The 10,283-nt window shown below is 41.9% G+C and overlaps 1 protein-coding gene across 3 annotated transcripts in view; it reads right to left on the reverse strand.

Annotated features, from left to right (window-relative positions):
* ADCY7 (adenylate cyclase 7) overlaps positions 1–9,710 on the reverse strand; it is a 68,061-nt gene extending 58,351 nt beyond the window's left edge. For 2 of the 3 annotated variants that reach the window (XM_082319528.1, XM_082319527.1), the window contains exons 1-2: positions 9,636–9,710; positions 2,497–2,681 (exon numbers count right to left, since the gene is read on the reverse strand). The gene's annotated coding sequence lies outside the window, so the exon portion shown is untranslated. The remainder of the gene's footprint in view (positions 1–2,496; positions 2,682–9,635) is intronic. The other variant, XM_082319529.1, reaches the window with a different exon arrangement.
* Between the last annotated feature and the right edge of the window lie 573 nt (positions 9,711–10,283).

Here is a 10,283-nt window from a genome sequence, read left to right on the forward strand (position 1 = left end):
CATGGGAACCCTGGAAAGCATCGATCAAATCCCAAAGAACACTTTGGGAGATTCAGGGAATGGCATGCAGTATATTTTATTTTCCATTGACCCGCAATCTCCAGCATCACCTGGAAAACTGCTTTAAAAATTCCCTCTACAACTAGCTATGTGTCTTTGACTGTCAGCTATCTCATGCCTCCAAGAGTTAGGAGTTCCTAACAGATGGGGCTCTGCAGAATTTTACTTTAACAGATGCAGAGAGTCAGCACTGATTTTAAGGTCCAGGGCAGCTGTTCCCAACGTCCCAGCTCAGTAAGCAAGCCCAGAGAGGCAGCACCCAGAACCCCAAGGTGCTTAAAGCAGTTACATATGGGGTGGACACAATAGCTGGTGTCTTGTAGAGAAGGCATGAATCATGGTGACACCACCACTAACTACCATACAAGAAGAGAACTTATTAAAATTCAACCATGACACTGAAAAGAGGGATGGAGTTGTTCCCCACCTGGAGTATACACGCTTCCCCTGCCCACTGCTAGGCCACTGCTCTGAGAGCAGAGCTCACGTCACAGCAATTCATAAAAATATTTCTGGACAGTCTGATCTCTAACACATTAGGTAGCCACATGCAAAAGTGCTTTTAAAGCACACCAGGTTTCCAGAAGACACACGCTGCCTTCCCCCTTTTGGTATCTCCAGAGTCTCCATCTCAACGGTATCACTAACCTAGCCTGACTCTGCATTGGGGCAAGTTTTTCCCAGGTCCACTATAGTATTATTATTATACAATATAATTAGCTTTTCTTCAGCTGTGGCTCTGCACTCACAGAAATGGGATGACTGTAAGTTGCAGGCAGAGGAGACCTTTCTCCTCCCCCTGCCCTGCTTCTCCCCCCCCCCCGTGAAAGCCCCTCTATTTCTAGTGAGAATGTTTTTATAGCATGTAAGAACTGCAATACCTCACCCTCTTTCCAGCTACTCTGACTAAACACTATGTTATTCAGCAGAGCTTTCAGCACTCTGAATACATTGCACTGGAGAAGTGCTGCCTCACTCCTTGCCTTGGTTTAAATGAGAAAGCAAATTAACTGATGCCCAGCTTTCTGATTCCCAGATTTCCCATACTTTCTACAGCCAACACTCCTCAGACTTACCAGCAAGTAGTAAGTTTTGGGTTTGGGGTTTGTTTTTTTTTTTGGCAAGTGCTTTCTAAAACATTGGTTATCCATTTGTAAATGCACAAGCCCAAAGAATGATGCCTGGGATACTGCTACACGGAACATTATGAGAAGCCATCCAGAAAGATAAAAAGAAACAAGCACAAGTATCTTTTAGATTCTATAGCCTCCAAAAATGACAGTTTAGTTAGTTTTATTAATACATATACATGTATATGTATCTTTTTTTATATATATATATATATATAATATAGCTCCAAGAAAAGCCTAACCGTCACTGACTAAGGACCCATATTTCAATGCAGTTCAAAACAAGTGCAGCAGAATACATTTCTAAATACAACAGCCTGCATAAATGTAGGACAAAAATTAATTCAACATGTAAAACAAGTGTTTAATGCTTGTCTGGTAAACCAGTTTAGCTACAACTACATCCAAATTCCCTGTGTAGACATGTTTGATAAACAGTTACGGAACACAGAGCCAATATAAGAAAAGAACAACTCTTAATTCTTGCCTAAATCTGCTCAGAATCTTGAAAAACAAAATTTCCCCCTTACTATTCCCATATATTATTCATTAATTCCAAGTTAATCTCCTTTATCTAGCAACATTGTTAATTTATTGGTCTGCACTTGACCAGAAGCAATTAACACCCACATGGAGTTCTGCTCACACTGACAACTTGTGTCACTAAATCATGTTCTACAACACTGCAAGTGAGCTCTGAATATGCAAGTAATCAACACGTCAGCTCGCCAGGGAAGATAAAACTGCCTGTGTGGAATTTTGCGTATTGTGGCACTGTAAGAACTGCATCAAATTGTTTTTACAAAGTAACTATACTAGGTTTTTTCCTATTTCTTTGAAAGCTAAACATGGTGTTTATACTGTTATCAAATTAAATTTTCACTTTCTCATAGCAGCTCCTAGCTTTTACTACCTTCCAGCAGCTATGAATTTTGTATTACTATGTTACGTGCAATAACACCGCACTTTCTTAAAGAAATCACAATATATGCCAACACAACTGTCACTATAGTGCTGCAATGTATCTTCTGCCTTATTTTAAAAGTGCAGCATCCTGAGGAAAAAGGGAGTGGGAGGCTTGTAACTGTTATTGTATTACAATTAAGCAGACTAAAAATAAAAAGTAAAAACTACTAAATCCAAAACAGGATACTCCTCAGGAACTTGCAAAAAACTATAGGTGATTTTTAAAAAGTACTACAGTGAAATATTTTCACATTCATTTCCTGCTGTACAAGTACAGCAGAGGAGCAGAGCTCTTGCTTAAGAAATACTGGAATTGGGTTGACAATTCAATTGGCAATACCTCAAATCCAAACACAGGCCAGGTCACTTTTCCAGCATGTCTGCAGAAGTATAACTTACTACTCGGATAATTAGGAGCACAGTTTACAGTACAGCCACCTCTGAAGGAGGGAACCGTCCCCGCCTGTCTGTCCAGAAGTTCAACAATACGTTCTTGCCACTTCCTCTAGCCTGGCTGTTCTGTTCCTACAGAAGGGAAGAAAGAAAGAAGAAAAAAAAAAAAAAAAAAAAAAAAGAAAATCAGACTTAAAAAAAATGCTTATCCTATTAAAAAATAGCTTTTTGCCCTTTTAGTTCCATGAATCAGCTCACCAGCAGGTCAGATGAGCACCAGTCCTGACTTCAGGGAGGGGTGGGAGCACAGGAGCAGGAAGCGAGCAGCGCTGCCCGCTTTTAGTGACAGCTGCTCGTTGAGCCAGCTTAGCTACACCATAAAAATCACACCCTTCATTGCATTTATGCCTGCATTTATATTCAAAGTCATATAAGAATATTTCTAGAAAAAATAATATTTTACACAGCCATCATTACTAATTTTTACATAACTAGCGAGCAGAAAGGGAGTTAAAGTTCCCAGGACATTCCCAAAAGCAGCTGTGCCCTCCTGTACATAATATGCAAGCCCTTGCTGGAAGAAAAAAAAAAAAAAAAAAAAAATCATTAAATTAATGAACTACATGAATACTCCACAGTAGAGCAAAATCGGGCCCCAAAAACCCAAACCTCAACCAGCTCACAAGATTGCGAAGTGACTGCCAGATTATGTCAATTCTAGCGGAAGAAAAAAGATTTTTCGGGTTAAAAGTCCACAGCCAGAGGGCTCGCGGGAGGAGAGACCTTCCAGGCTCTTCTCCCACCCAGCCAGGCTCCTTCAGAGCTCCAGCCATACAGCTGTCTGGACAGTCAAACCAAGGGGCACACTCCACCCCGCCTGCTTGCTGCTGATCACTGCCAAGCGCAGAGATGGGGCGCACCTCAGGATCACGGCTTTAGCCTGCAAGATGCGCCCACTCGTTTTCCCCCCTCACAAGCAGAATTGCAGATGCTCCTCTGAGCCAGCACAAGGGAAAAGGCTCATATCCCGCAACACCTACCCTTCCTTCTGACGGCGGACTGAAATAAATCAGGCCAATAGCCTACAAGTTATAAATCCACAGGTGTATTCTTTGCCTCTGTTTTTCTCCTGTCTTCTAATAAACCACACAGGGCCTACGTACACTAGTATATGTACTACACAGAGTAAGCAGGACAGTAAGAACTTGCACAATTCAAGTATCAGAATTGATTAACCAGCTTTATCCGTGGTAAGAATTTTAAAGCATTTTCACTTCAAAACTCAGTTCCTGATTAAGATGTACTAGTAATGACTACACACATTTCTCACGTCTTCTGTCATTTATTTTAGTTTACTCCAATAAATGTGTATGTCACAAATACAGAAACATTCGTTTCCCTGGTACTGAAACGACAGCCACCTTCCCAGCAGCAGGCTGAAGTTGCCAGCAAAGGAGGAGCAGAAGATCAGGCAGAAAGTGTCAGGAAGTGAGAAAGTTTTGATAGCCGTACCCCGGCTTCCTTTCAAATGAGGAAATTGAAACTGAAATGCTGTTCTGCTACTGGAATTCTTTTTTAGTTAGTCCCACATAAGCTCAGTAGCAATAAAAGAGAAAAAGACATAGACACAGAGAAAAGCCCCAGTACAAAGTTTATCCTTTCTCAACTTGACCCAATCTGTTTTTTTCCCCTCAGCCTAAGTTTGAGCCTGTTTCAGCAAGCAGGCCCTGCCTGAAATATCGTAACAGATGGACTCAGGTTGACATGAGCCAGGTGCTAAGAATATCTGGCATTTAAATGATCAGAGTTTTATTGCCCATTTCCATTAATTTCAGCTGACTTTGAATAAACGTCAGTGAGCTCAGTCTGCTTGAATCCACCTTTGACAGCTCCTTCCCAGCTGCACTCAGGCCCAGCCCTTTCATGTGCTTTGTCATTCTACTGGCACCCTTGTTTCCTCACCATTTTGGTTACTTGGATGGAAAACGGTATCTGAGTAAGAATTAGTCACTGCTAGGTGGTTTGATCATCAACTAGTTCTTTAAAAGAACACCCTAGCATAAATATATTATAATTTTTATATAAATAAAGCAGAAAATGTCGCAGATTGGACATTAAGTAAGTAATGACTAAAACCCAGGCTATATTACAAATGAAGAGCATCTTACTGAAATATTTTATTCTACTCAATGAAACTCACAGAAACTCACCATTATTAGTCATAACAAAACTTGATAGAGCAACAAGTAACAAATTAAAAACAAAGTAACAGTCACATGTAAACTATTTCTACATTTATCTACCTATAAAACACTTAATGTATTGTCTCCTTCCTTGAAATAAAACATGCGCTCTTAAGACCTTACAACTTAATCAAAGTCCTTTTAAAACATTTTCATATTGATTATACTATAAGAGTATGCTTGCGGGTTTACAACCAGCCATTTACAAGGCAGCATCATAAAAAAAAGAATTTATTGCTATTACTTGCTGAGCATCTCGGAAAAACGCATTCCTTTTGTTGTGGGCTGAATGACAACCTGCATGTCAAACAGTACTTGTTTCTGTATCACACAGAAGATGATACACAGCCCTATCACTGCTCGTAAGCAAACTGCGATGCAGGACACCGGAGAATGAGTCCAAAAATTATCTCGTTCAGTTATCTTTACCAGAAGACCCCGCAAGCTACCTGAGCACAGCAAACACGTACGCTACAGCGAACGCAGACGTACGCATAGCGCTGGGGCACTTCAGAGAGTAGGTGCCACAAACAGCCAGCCATATTCAAAGAAACTTGTCACCTTTCTCTGACCGACACCGTTAGTTACAGCCTTGGTAAGCTTTTGTTATTTCTGTTTTTAACTAGAATGTATTACTTCTTCACTTAGTTTTATGCCCAGAAACAGAAGTTAAACACACCCTGTTTGTTCCTTCTCTCTAATTACAGACCAGAAGCTACTTTTAATGCCGAAATGAGGATTGCAGAACAGCTGTTAAAGAGAGGAACATTTTGGCCATTACCTGTGAAGGAAGCTCTTAGGAAAAGTGGTATGTGCGGGCCGCGTCACATGAGAGCCAACTTTGACTTTGTTTCGTCTTTAAAGCACCAACAGACCTGAAGCCTCTGAACTGCAGGGCCTGTGCTGTAAAAATCAGAACAGCAGCCTGGTTGCCACAGAAGAGGTGGTTTATTTGATTTTTATAAAAATGCTACTGAAAACAGGCTACACAAAACGAGTAAGTTTGAAGGATACACTTTGACACAAACTCACATCATAACTCCAAGCTACTGTGGTAAAGCAATGCCTTGATTAGAAAAGGAACAGCAGCTCTATGTTCTACTTAAATTTTACACTTATCTTTGAATAACCCAGATAAAATTATTTCACCTTTTACACCTTAATTTTACTAACTCTGAAGAGATAACACTGAGCAGTAGCAACCTACACATGATGTGCAGGAAGAATTATTACAGCATATTTACACTATTGTATGTTATGCTTATTAAGCAAAGGAAAACACTTCCAAAGGAAAGATCAAATTTATTGCTTGCTCCTCTGCCTGCATATATGGACTACCCTGCTGCTTGGTGCCGCAAGACAGAGCCTGGATCCTACTCAAGGTGACTCTGGAAGATAGGATGGTATAAGAGGCAAAAGGTAAGCAACAGCAATAGTTATTTGAAGTGATTTGCAAGGCTCTGGAGATAACAATGATAATGATTTTTATTATGAGATAAAAGTGTTATAAAGCTCCTAGAATTTTTTTTAAAGACGGCATTTTTTCCAGGTGAAAATGTTGTGGTTTTTTAAATAAGAGTATGAGGAAATCCCAGATCAATGTCTTTACTGTTTTCAAAATGTGAAATATAAAATATGTTTTTCAGCACACGCAAGACATTTACTATTCATGAAATATACCATAATGATCTAAGGAAGAAGTTGCACTTCCTTATTTTAATAGAAGATGATATAACTGCACAGTGGTTACAAACTATTTCATGCTGTAACATCCTGTCAGCTTAGCAAATAATCATCTTGAAACTTTGCAGATGCTAGTATAATAGATTATCTCCCTATTTATGCAGTATTAGGTCTTTGAAACAACTGGTTAGCTTAGCTCCACAAATAGCGCTTTACAGAGACTGCATTTAAGAATTTGAATACTGACTGGGCTCTAATTAGAGAAGAAAAGAGCAATCTTTGGCTCAGCCGGGTCCCAATTTTCATCTGAAAAACCTTCTTGGTTTAAGTAAGGCCTGTAACTCCACTTTAACAGTATGCTTAAATCTTCGGAACTGCTTGTGAACACAGATGTTTCTCACACAGAGCACCAAATCCAGCCCAAAGGAACAGCAGAAACAAGCGAGCGGGGCAGACAGCAGCCAACGCGCGCTCACTGCTAGCGAACACAGACCCTCACGCTTCGCTAAGCCAAAGCGGCACTGAACCAGACAACTCTCTGTAAGCTAGAGGACAACACCAATTGCATTGGCTATCGGCTCTTACGCACCTCAATTCCCAGATTGATTTCTTATGATAATAAAACAATCTTTGATTTACACACACAAAAAAAAAATCCACATCGAAAAAGTCCCAAATGACATTTTCAATACGAAAGCCCTGCAGACACTTAGGGCAGTTTGACTATGACATTTTATTAAACCGAAATACCAAACAAATCCAGGTAGACTGGATCCTTTTCCAGAAAAATAAAACATAGCTTCAACACAAACCATGAGACTGAGGGAGGAATCACTGGGCGAGGTATTTCAACCTATGTTTTACAGCCTTCATAATAAATTAAAATCAGAATGAGTCATGTTGATAAATTCTGTTAAATCCAAGTCAAAGATGTAACCCAAGAATAAATCCAAGAATTCAATTCAGAGATTTTTTTTGTAATTCCAGGGGGGATATTGCCTTTTTCTTTTTTTTAATCTAAGAGCAACTGGCAATTACACAAACACCCACATTAACGGGAGACAATGATCATCTGTCTCTAGGCTAACACCTAAACTAATTAGCTCTCAACCAGCACCTGCTCTTTCACTTAGCACAAACCATGAGAACATAAATATCCACGTACATTAGGGAATGAAGTATCTTCCTTGTTTACTCTTAATAGTGTTGACATTAGCTTCATTAAAAAAAAAATTAAGAAGTTTAATGGCTGCTTTACAAGAACCTCCAATGACCCTAATTGCTGTTAGTAATGGCTTCTGGAAGCATAAATAACATGCTATAATGGCCATTAGAAATCAGTATTGGCTTACTGTTTTCAGAGTGGTATTCCACATACTCCTCATTTTCCATTCTACATTTCTGAATAGGGGGAAACTGTCAATGTGTCAGTGTCTTTGGCAAATACTGGTTTTAATGTCAACCACTGCAATGAAGGCTGTTCTTATAAGTACTTAGTTCACTATACACACAAAGATACCATGAGTACGCTGTATCACAGGTCTTAACATAGACCTGCAACACATTCGTCTTCCACCTACAGGGGATCATATAAAAACTTCCAGATCAGGACTTCAACATTTGAAAGGTCAGGATACCTAAACAAACAAACAAAACCCCCCAAAACACACAATCACGCTGTTTGTTTATTTATTTATTTCGGACCTAGACACAATCATTAAACCCGCCCAGAAACTTTCTCTCCTAGAATCCTGCTTGCTTAAAAATAATATTTTAAAAAATGACAACACCATGTTATTCTTATTTATCCTCAAAATATATAATAGCTATAGAATTTCTTTGTGGTACTTCTCCTTTTGAGACATAAAGTAACCAAGTTCATATTTCCTTTTTTAAAGGAGAGTTCCTTTTAAAGTTCCTAGCTCCCTTTTTTTAAAAAAAAAAAAAAAAAAAATCCCTTGCATCATGAATCTTAGCACAAAGCAGTAACGTCCCTAATGCAGGTACAGTTACATCCTATTTCTCACTATGAAGAAATTTTCATATTGCAGTGTCCAGCACAGGACACTTTATTTCCTATAATAAATCACAACCACTTCAGAATCAAAAACACAGTTTTCAGATGCATTTGCGTGGATTTTCCCCACCTTATATTGCACAGCACTTAGCACAGCGTGGTCTTGGTCCGTGACCAAGTGTGTCAGGCACACTGCAATACAAATAAAGTATAACATATCTGACAGGAGAAAAGCAGACTTCTACACTGAACCAAATTCAAACATTACACTGCATATTCACTTTGCGTGTCCAAAAATGCTTTCACAGTGTCTTTGCCAGTCTTCAGCACTTCTGCTGACCATGTCCTTACTGGTCGTAAAAGAAGTTTCAGGTTCAACAAACTTTAGTACGGTCCCAGGTCATCGGTGACAATATGCCCCTGCTAAATGATACACTTCATCTGCCACCCACAAACATAAGAGCCTAGCAATAATGATCAAACACTGTACTATGTATTAAAACGCTTTACTCCCTTTATTAACACAGAGCACTTACTTGTTCTAGAAATGCCGTAACACGCCCTACCGAGATTAGAAGTGACTTACCTGTTCAGCAGTAAGAGACATGAACCGACCTTCCACAGATATTTCAAGTTTTCCCTGGATATTTAAGTACCTCTTTCAGCAATTCAAAGCCCTACTATGCTAAAAAAGTACAAGCAAAAAACGATTCAAAATACTCCGTCACAGAAGAGTCAGCTTTTGGCTTTCGAGGGCACTACTACGCAACAGACAAACCCAGCGAATAACTTCTCCATTCATCCGGTATGCAGAAACACACGTCAATTATCAGGCCTCACAGCTTACCAAATTTGCCTTTTCTAAGCAAAATAAACTTGAGGAAAAGTTTACGGGCCTGAAAATTCGCCCGCTGCTCCCAAGTGTATCAAGTGGTGTGATAAGGGGTAGTAAATAACCATTCTCTAAGAAACTTATTAAGTCTTCGACGCTTTTAATTTCGTGCTCCGCGGAGCGGGGCCGCGGGAGCCCGCGGGTGGCCGGTGGCCACCCGCGGGCTCCCGCGGCCCCGCTCCGCGAGAGCGGGCTGCGACCCCCCGGCCCTCACCCACCCGGGGCAGCTCCCCTCCGTCGCGGTCTCTCACCTGCGGCCCGCGGAAGAGGAGCGAGCAGCGGCGGGGCAGCGGGTCAGGACCGGGCGCTCCGCCTCCACCTCCGCCGCCTGAGGTGTCTCCGGGGCCCGCGGAGCCTCCCCGGCGCGGTGAGGGCGGGACGCGCGCGGCGGCGGCGGCGGCACCAGCAGCGCCCCGCCTGCCCCCTGGCGGGTGGCGGGGCGGCCGCTGGCCCCTCAGAGGCGGCTGGGAGGGAGGCGGGATCCCGCCCCGCACCGCTGCCGTTCCTCCGGCGGGATCGCCTCAGCCTCGCCTCGGGCACCGGCCTTTAACACCCCTGGCATGAGGGGGAGACCCTCAGCTGTCCTCCCGCTCAAGCCGGAGGGCCTCCGGGCAGCACCCCATCCCTCACAGCTGATGAGGGCTTCGGAGGGGGGTGTCCATGTCCCCCCAACCCACGTCACACAGGGAGAGGGAATAGCCATTGGCATCCACACTGTAGAGGTGTGGAAACAAACTTCCACCCAGGACCCTAAAAAATAGGAAGATTTACAGCCAGTTTTTTAAAATCTGGCTACTGTTGGGGTGCTTTTGGCAGGACTCCAAACGTCCCAGCAGCCATGCTGCACCCAGGGACAAGGGCCCTGTCCCTCACAGGACATCACTGAGGCCATCCCACAG

The sequence above is a fragment of the Platalea leucorodia genome, assembly GCF_965183815.1.
Source record: "Platalea leucorodia genome assembly, chromosome: 8".
Taxonomy (NCBI): domain Eukaryota; kingdom Metazoa; phylum Chordata; class Aves; order Pelecaniformes; family Threskiornithidae; genus Platalea; species Platalea leucorodia.